Source organism: Gossypium arboreum, chromosome 2 (assembly GCF_025698485.1).
Source record: "Gossypium arboreum isolate Shixiya-1 chromosome 2, ASM2569848v2, whole genome shotgun sequence".
Lineage (NCBI taxonomy): Eukaryota > Viridiplantae > Streptophyta > Magnoliopsida > Malvales > Malvaceae > Gossypium > Gossypium arboreum.
This window is the reverse complement of record NC_069071.1, coordinates 63,443,593-63,453,264: the sequence shown is the minus strand read 5'-3', so window position 1 is coordinate 63,453,264 and position 9,672 is coordinate 63,443,593. Positions and strand designations below refer to the sequence as shown.

The 9,672-nt window shown below is 36.7% G+C and overlaps 1 non-coding gene across 1 annotated transcript; it reads left to right on the top strand.

Annotated features, from left to right (window-relative positions):
• The first annotated feature begins 1,682 nt into the window (after nucleotides 1–1,682).
• On the top strand, nucleotides 1,683–1,789 carry LOC128289791 (small nucleolar RNA R71). The gene has a single exon (XR_008279435.1). It is a non-coding gene; the product is annotated as a small nucleolar RNA R71 (small nucleolar RNA).
• The last annotated feature ends 7,883 nt before the right edge of the window (nucleotides 1,790–9,672 follow it).

The following is a 9,672-nucleotide window of genomic DNA, read 5'->3' as shown; positions in this document are numbered from 1 at the left end:
AAAATGACGGATATGCCCTTGTGTTATGTATGACTATATTGAGCATGCCATTTTGTATATGTTGCATACATGTAGGATATTACGATGTGATGCATGGGGTTGGGTTATTTTAATTGGAGGAAGTGTACTGTTCTGGTAGCTCTACTGCAATTTCTGTTTAGTGCCGCCACCAGTGCTATTTTTGGTGTGTAGGGATGGGTGGGTTGATTTTATCCCCACATGGTTTGTAGGGTTGGACGGAGTGGTGTGTAGAGGCTGGCTGCGTAGGATTTCTGTTTGCATATTTGTTCTGTGACTTTTATTGAATTGGGCTAAGCCCTACACTGATTCTGATACTGCAATAGGCTATGGCTCTATCTGAGATTAAACTGTTACTGAAGCGGGCTTAGGCCCAGACTGTAAATGCCTATTGTATGACTGACTGTTGTTAAGGGATTACACACTGAGTTTTCATAAACTCACCCTTTTATTTTCACGCAGGTAATCCCTAGACGGGCCGATGCTGTGAGGGACTCAAGGGTGGCCACACAACTGCATGTACTTTTTATTAAACTTTACTTTATAATTTAATTTGGGTATTTGGTTATGTAATAAGGCTTCTTTAATTTTAAAATTTAATTTGGGATTTGGTTATTATGATTCATATCTATTACTAGTAGGACACGAGTTTTCAAAATGATAAATGCTTTTCAAAACACCACAAGTACGCATCCTATTTCAAAAAGCTTCCGCAAACAAACAATGTTTTAAAAAGAAAACTACGATTTAATTGATTAAACATTTTGCTAAAACAACTTGGGTTTTAACACTGAACAAGACGACCTAAATACTAGCTAAGATTACAAAGAGAGTTAATATAGAATGGGGTTTTTCTTTCAAACAAAATTTTATTTTACGAAAAACACTTTCATCTGACACCATCAGATTTGGCCATAACGTTTAGGATGGGTTTGGGGTGTTACACCTATGGTTTCGAATTTAGAGCATTCACTATTTTTCCCACTTGATTCTCAAGAACTTAGAGAGGCACGGCCTAACTCTAAATTATAGCATCATTCTTGACCAGATACTCCTTCAGCAAGGCTTCAATAGATGATGATGATGATGACGAAACCGATGCCTGATCTTTTTGGACATTTTGCCTCAGCATAGGTTGAGTATAACTAGGCAGTGCATTGATGGCATTCTATCTTGTCATATTGTTAAAATTCCCCTCACCTTGATTATTTCGAGTAAATTTTGGATGTTGCTTCCACCCAAGATTAAACAGGTTGGAATAGGGGTTATTTCTGGTTGAAATTACCCATATAGCATACGATACTAGATTTGATGGGCATTCATCAAACACATGATCTTCACCACCATAGTCACACGATAGTTTGACTGATTTTATCTCCTGGACTACATTAGGCCTTTCAATTGTTTTAATCATATTAACCAAAGAAGATACCTAGGCTATCAACGAAGTAATTACGTCCAGCTCCATTGTACCAACAGCTCTCTTACCTGTCCCAACTCTTATGGTAGGATATTGATAATCATTGTTGGAAAACTTTTCCAAAATCTCACATGATTCATTATAAGATTTATCCTAAAAAATACCATTGGCAGAAGCATCAACTACTATCCTTGTATGTGCATTTAGCTCATTATAGAATATCTTCATCTGAGTCTAGTGCTGAAATCCATGCATTGGACATTTCTAAATTAAGTCTTTAAATCATTCACAAGATTCATATAATGTTTCATCCTTCAATTGCCGAAAAGATGTGATGTCATTTCTAAGCTTGACATTCATATTTGGGGGATTATACCGTAGAAAAAACCTCTAATCAAGATCATTGCATGATGCCACTGTTCCAGACATCAAAGCTTTCAACCATGCTCTCGCACAATCTCTTAAAGAATATGGAAACAATTTAATTCATAGAGCACTTTCAAGAACACCCTGTTGCCTAAAAGAGTCACAAACTTCTAAAAAAAGTTTTAAATGCCATCTTGGATCTTCAGTGGGAAATCCACCAAACTGTCCTACTATTTGCAACATTTGAAAAATTACCAGTTTCAGCTTAAACAGCTAAGCTTGTATTTGTGGTTTGATTATCCCAGGATTAAGGTCATCCAAAATTGGCACAACATGGTATCGAATTAGTTTATCTCGATCATCTATCACCCCATAAACATGAGGATTAGCACCCTGACCATTCAAGTTATCACTCAAACCAAGTATAACCCCATGAATAGGAGGATTAACATCTTGACCATTCGGATTATCATTGAGGTTAGAATCATTCTCGTTCTTAGTCATTTTTCATAGTTCTTTTCACCTTCATCATAAATTTCTTTCAATCTTTGGGTCAAATGGATATTCTTTTTAGCAAAATTGCCTCTTCTCATTCACTGATGGCAAACCTGTAGAAATTAAATAAAACTAAGTTAAATAAAACTAACAGAATTAAGTAAAATAACCTAACCAAATTACACCAAATTGACGATCCCTATCAATGGTGCCAAAAACTTTTCGTGTGTGAAATGGTGTGCAAATTGTGCAAGTATACACGCCAAATAAAGTAATAAAGTGATAAGTGAGATCGTCTCCACAGGGATCAGATTAGGTATAAAACAGGTCAAGTTATTATAAAGAATTATGATTAATGTTATGGCAAAACCAAGTACGCAGTGGTAAATTAAAGTTGTAAGGATGTGTGCAAAATGTACATTGACTAATATAGAAAAATGATACGACAAAGCAAGAGTAAAAATGCAATGACAATTATGAGAATAATTATTTGAATAAAATGCGAGTGAATAAATGAATAACTAAGAATGCTATGGCAAAGATATTACCGGAAAGGATAGAAGTTCTACGATGTTGATTGGAAGGTTGGGATTACTAAGAATCTGCCCTTACTTTTAATAATGCCTTCACGAAATCATACTTAACCTACTGTTTAGAAGAGACATAAAGTGACCTATTTCTTTCAAGAGCAAGATCTAAAGTTACATGGCCTGTGTCTATAGGCCTTAGCATGACACCCTGCACTATTTTTTTCTTTATTCTATACAAACACTGCTCCATTTCTAAAGTTTTTTGTAAGTATTCAGTCGATATCATTCAATTTCAATCTAACTAATCCAACCTTTTCAAAATTAGATTCAGTTTATGGGTATACTGTACATTCATCTATGTCTAGAGAATGTGTGCATACAATTAGGTAATAAAAGAAATTGAATGAAACAGTAGATTAAATCAAATATATGCTTCAACCATTAAAGAAAATAAAATTTTCATCATGTAATCCCACCCTATGAGATTTAATTCATGGGTTGGAGATTAAAATTTAAGTTCAAAATAACATCCAACATCATTTTGATCAAATCAATTTACGAGAGAGCAAAATAAGAAATATTAGAAGAACTAAAGAAAATGGTTGTCGCCAAACCATTCCGCAATGCAACAGCATAGTGTCCTATGGTGGCTGAGAGGGATTGCCTTCAACTTCTTCTTTCCATCTCTACTTAGCCGCTACCCTCTACTGTTTCCTCTGGATCTCCACCCCTAGGGCTTCCTCTTTCAGCTTTTTATAAGCATTTCTTCCTAGGGTAACTCCAACAGCCCACGATATCTTCTCTTTTTTAGGCATATTTTATTGGTACAAATAGAGATAGATTGAGTGTAACAGCCTGATTTAGGGCCTAGTTGGAACAGTGGTCTCGGGACCACAAATCCAAAGTTGGAGAAATTATTTTATTATTATTTTGGAGTCATATTATGTTTATATTAGTACATGAAAATTTTGGTGAGTTAATTTTGACGTTTGTGAGCCCGATTGTGAAAAATGACTAAATCGCATAAATTGTAAAAGTCCTAAATTGATAGCTAAAGGTGTTAAATAGCTAGAGAACCTAAATTGAGGGCCTTTAAAGGGCAATTATACCCTTATAAATAGGGTGGCTGGCCATAGGAGACATATGTGATCAAAAATTTCAATTTTTGGTGGGATTAGGTGAGAAATTTTGACTAAAATAGAAAATAAAAAAAAGGAAATGATATCACCCTATTTCCCATTTCTTCTTAGCTGAAAATATCAGCCATTTTTGGGGTTTTAAGCTTCAAAAAATTGCAGCAACTTGAAGCACTCACAAGTAAGTGACCCTAATGGCTTTTGTAAAATATTTTTGTACTTTTGAGACCCCTAAAGCATGAGTTTTCAAATGAGGGTGCTATCTTGCAAAATGATCAAGAGTTTAGGGTTTTTCCATAAAATAATTTGTGTTGTTTGATGAGTTTTTATGGAGGAAAATGAGTCTTGGTTGTCTTATAAACAACTTTTGTGAAAGGTGTTAGCATGAAAACACCTAAAGGGACTATTTTGCATAAGTTGCAAAATAAGTGTTAAGTATGTGAAATAGTGGGAATTTTAGGTTTCTATAAGAGTAAAAAGAGTTTATCTAAGCTTAAGAGGTGAAGAAATTCGATAAAAATCGATTTTCAGGCATAGGGGTAAAATGGTCATCTTGCCAAAGTCTAGGGGCAAAATGGTCATTTTACCAAAAATGTGAATTTTCAATTTCCTAATTATAATTAGTGACTAAATGAGTGTATTTTGCTAATATTAATTAAGAATTGTGAAATATGAACCAAGACCGGGCGAAAGCCAAGCAAATCGACTAAACTGTATAGTCGCTACATTTTGAAATTCGAGGTAAGTTGTATGTAAATAATATAACTGTGACAGCCTAAATTGACCCTAGTCGAAAAGTGGTTTCGGGACCACTAAACCGAGTCATAAAAATAATTAGCCGTCATAGTGGATGCTCATTATATGTACATATGCATGTGTGAAAATTTCATGTTTGAATTTTGTTAATTGTAAGTGAATTTGATCAAATAAGACTTATGTGAGAAAATTTAGAAATGTGCTAGGCAAATGTAAAGTGGCCTATTAATGCATGTTGTGAAAATGATGGGCTTGCATGTCAAATTTCCCTAAATTAAAGCCTAGTGGCCGACCATGGCAAAGGGTGATGGGCAAAACATGTCATAAAACATGTTGTGTAAATGGGTTATGTTGGAATAAATAAAATAAGGAGTATGGGTAATAAAGAAATGGAAAAAGGAAAGAAGGTGTGTGATCCCCCCCCATTGCCGTGAGTTGAGGGAAAGGAAACAAAAAAAAGTGTGGTCATCCTTTTCATTTCTTTTGGCGAAAATTCTAAGGAAGAAAGAAGGAGTTCTTGCTCCATGTTTGGTTTAGAAGAGGATTAGGAGGAGGTTTGGCCATACTTGTATCAAGATTAAGGTATGTTTGATGTTGTGCCATGAGATTCATGCATGTTTTTTTAGTTGCTAGCTTGATGTTCTTATTAGCCCATGGTTCAAATCTTTGCTATGTCATGGGGATGGTATTCAGCCAAGGTGGATTTTGTGTTGATATCATTGCATGCTAAATGTGAAGCTTGTTAATGATGCATGTGATGGTGGATTGATAACTCTTGAATCTCCTTTTAGCATCCTTGAGTGAGACATTAAGTTCCTTGTTCAACCATGACCAAAATTGAAATGGTAAGGTGTTGTGATGCATTCGGCCATGGTAGGATATAGAAGAGAAATAAGGTTGTTGTTAGATGAAGTAGAGTCTAACAAATGAGCTCGTATGTGCATTAGTTGCTAGATGGAGAAGAATCGGCTAGCAAGTTGTGTGCTAAGGCCGAATGTAATTTAGTATATTATGGGTAATGCATGTGTTGAATTAGTGTAAAGGAGAGGATGCTTTAATAGTGTATATATGTGTATTAGCCAAGTTTTGAACTTGAAACAAATGGTGTTTAGTCAACACAAGTGACCATACTTGTAGAATGTATTAAGGGTTGCAATCGGCCTTAGCATAGATGTGTATGTTAGGCCATTGGTAGCCTATTGATGGCTTTAGCTTGACTTAGAAAATTCGCTAAGGGAAATATTAGCTAGTATGTTGAATTCGATTCGTGATTTCGTACATATGTGACTCTAATGTCTAATGTATATATGGGCTAAGTACCTTGAGCTTCTCTTTTGATGTTGAATGAATTGTATTAAATTGTTAATGTGATTAAAAATGCGTATGATCATTGTGTATTTGAGCTAAAAGGTGGCCATATGACCTATCAAACTCCTTGTCATATTCGGCCATAAGCTAGCAAAATGAGACTTTGATAAGTTAAATTTGTTTGAATTAGCTCAAGAGCTTAGGGGACCACAGTTGGATAAGGGAAAGGAAAAAGTGATCGAATAGCTGTTGAAGCCGTTCGACAACATCCGAGGTAAGTTTTCGAGCAATGGAACCTAGATTATGATTCGATTAGATTATGTCACAAACAAATCAAAATCATGCTCTTTGAATGTGGCTATTAAGCCGAAACTTGTAAGTGTGATAAGTGTCTTGTGTTTGAGCTTTGGTAATGAAAATGAAACATGGATGTGTCATGATTTATTGATGTATGTGCATGGTTATCCGAATGATATCCGGGCTAAGTCCCGAAGGCTTTTGTGTTAAGTGACTATATCCGGACTAAGATTCGAAGGCATTTATGCGAGTTACTATATCCGGGCCAAAACCCGAAGGCATATGTGCTAGCGACTATATCCGGGCTAAGTCCCGAAGGCATTTATGCTAGTGATCATATCTGGGCTAAGACCCAAAGGCCTTGTGCGAGTGGTTATATCCGGTTAAATCCCGAAGGTACATGATTCGGGAATGAGCGATCTTGCTGTAAAAATTTCAGTTAATACGCTTGTAAAGTCCCAACAATGAGGTATGTTTCGTATGTGCATTGGAATAGTCGATCCCCTTCGAATAATATTCGCTCAGTCGAGTAATGAGCCTCCGGTATTTGGCTAAGATGATCCCTTATGTATGAATACAGGGGCTGGAATGTGAAGTAGGAATGATTTGAGAATATGTATATATGGAATTATCCGTTTAGTTATATGAATGCTATACTTCCGATGTGCTTAAACTCTTTGCTCAAAACTTACTAAGCATTAAATGCTTACTCCGTTTCTTTAATTCTCTGTTTTATAGATTTTGGTTCGTCAGCTATCGGACTCGGGAATTTTGAAGTCGAAGTCGTCCACACTATCAAAGCTCCTTTTGGTATATTTTTGGTTGAACTTTGAAATGGCATGTATAGGACTACCCTTTTGTTGTAGGTCATGTACCTTTCGGTTTTGTGTAAATTTGGATAGCCATGCGAAAATGGCTTAAGTATACTTTGGGCATGGTATTATAATCATTGTTGTCGTTCATTAAGAGGTATGGAAACGTTTGGAAACGATTAGCCGATGGTTAATCATGATCATATTTTGTGCTATTTTTGTTAAAGGGCTAGTTGAAGCATGGAAACTATGAAATAGGTAAAGCCTACCTTAAAGACAGATGCTGACAGCTGCAGTGACGTGGATGTGAAAAATCACTAAAAATAGTAGGAATGGAATTAAATAGTGAATAAATTATGTAAATGAACCTTGATGAGTCTATTTTCATAGGAGAGTAACGAAAAGATCATATGAATAGTATGTTAAGAGATATTTAAGTTTTCGTGAGACAGGGCCAGAACGGTTTCTGGAGTCCCTGTTCCGACTTTGGAAATTCATTATAAATTTACCAGAGATAATTAGAAGTCATGCCATATATGTACAGATTCCTTTTCGAGTCTAGTTTCTATAGCAACAAACGACATCAGTATTGAATCCCTGTACAGGGAGATATCCAAATCGTAATGCATGAAGGTCAGTGTAGTCGCACCCTGTAACAGGGGTGACTTTAACTAATAAACTGTACTAATTGGCCAGACCAAAAATTCTAGAAAAAAATATGTAGATGGACATATGAGTATAGTTTCAGAGAAAAATTACGAAACTGATTTTCAAGTTTTGGAACTCAAGATATGATTTTTAAGGTGACAGTGAGGCAGTTAGCCAACTGCCTGAAAATTTTTAAATTGGACTGTGAAAGTAAGGGGATTAAGCCCGTTAACCCCCGTGTCTGACTCCGGCGACGGTCTCGGGTACGGGGTGTTACAATAACTACATTGCTACTATCCGTATTTAAATTTTCATTGAATAGATATGACATGAATTGCTTGATTTCGAGATTGAGAATGTATAATGATCATTGAGATAGTAGAATTCCCGTTGGGACCTTAGGAAGTAAACCGGATATTCATGCTGTATCACTTGGGTCATTTGTGTGAGCTAGTGTATGACATGTCTGGGACATGCATCGGCCACATTATGAGATCCAGTGTAAGACCATGTCTGGGACATGGCATCAGCATTGAGACGAGTGCTAGTGTAAGACATGTTTGGGACATGCATCAGCCTCGGGACGTAAGCCAAAATAAGACATGTTTGGGACATGCTTTGGCTATGAGATGTGTCAGTGTAAGACCATGTCTGGGACATGGCATCGGCACGGTTATGTGAAAGCTAGTATAAGACCATGTTTGGTACATGGCATTGGCCTCGAAGATGATAGCCAGTGTAAGATCATGTCTAGGACATGGCATCGACACTTTACCCATGATTGAGGCCTATGGAATATCCAGTAGTGTTCCAAATGGTTCAACAGTGAGAGTTATAAATTTAAGTTAATGAGAAAAGTATAACTGTATTGTGAGTATTACAGGTACCTAAGTGATACATATGTATAAGATGTGAACTCATTGTATATACTATATGATTTGTATGAAGTAAAGAGTAAGTCATGCTTATGCCCACTTTGGTATCATAAGTTGTTGGTAAATTGTAAACTTATTGTTGTATAATTATTTATATGCAACTTACTAAGCTTTATGCTTACTCCCTTTCCTTTCCATTTCTTTCAGTGCCGCCCAACTAGCTCAAGGATCACCGGAAGTCAGAGATATTGATCACACTATCAGCCCAAACATTTGGTATAGTTGGATTTATATTTTTGAATATGGCATGTATAGGATTAGAACTTATTATTTTGAGTCTTCGAGATTTGGCCAAATGTGTTGGCTTGGGATAGATCTCACACTTAGTATTAAGCCATAAATGATGGCTAATATTTATTTTGAGTTTATAAAATTTGCATCGATATGGTTGAATGAATGTCTATTGTGGTTGATTTGATTTTGGAAATTATGTTTGTTTTGGTATTGGCTGGTATTTGCGTGAAAATAGGTATGCAAGGGTGGCAATTAGGTTTGGTAAATAGCCTTATATTTCCCACACGGGTAGACACACGGTCAGCCCTACGAGCGTATGGTCCAGCCGTGTGAACCCTGCACGTAAAAAATTCAAGTCAGTATGCATGATAATAAACACACGGGCAGAGATATGACCGTGTGTCTTAGCCGTGTGGAGGACACCTCTTAGTAGACAGGCCTGTGCCTTGGCCGTGTGACAATTTAGGAATGCTAACGTCAGAAATAGAATACCCAAGTTTTTGCACACGGGCGTGTCGTGGCCGTGTGAGGGACACAGGACATTGACACGGGTGTGTGTCTGGCCATGTGAAAACCCCTGTGGGTGTGGATTAGAATTTAATTCCACACAGGTGTGAGACACGGGCGTGTCCCAGGGTGCTTAGGCCGTGTGAGCCACATGGACCACCAGCATGACCATGTCAAAATGGTCACATGGGCGTGTTACCCTTCCACACG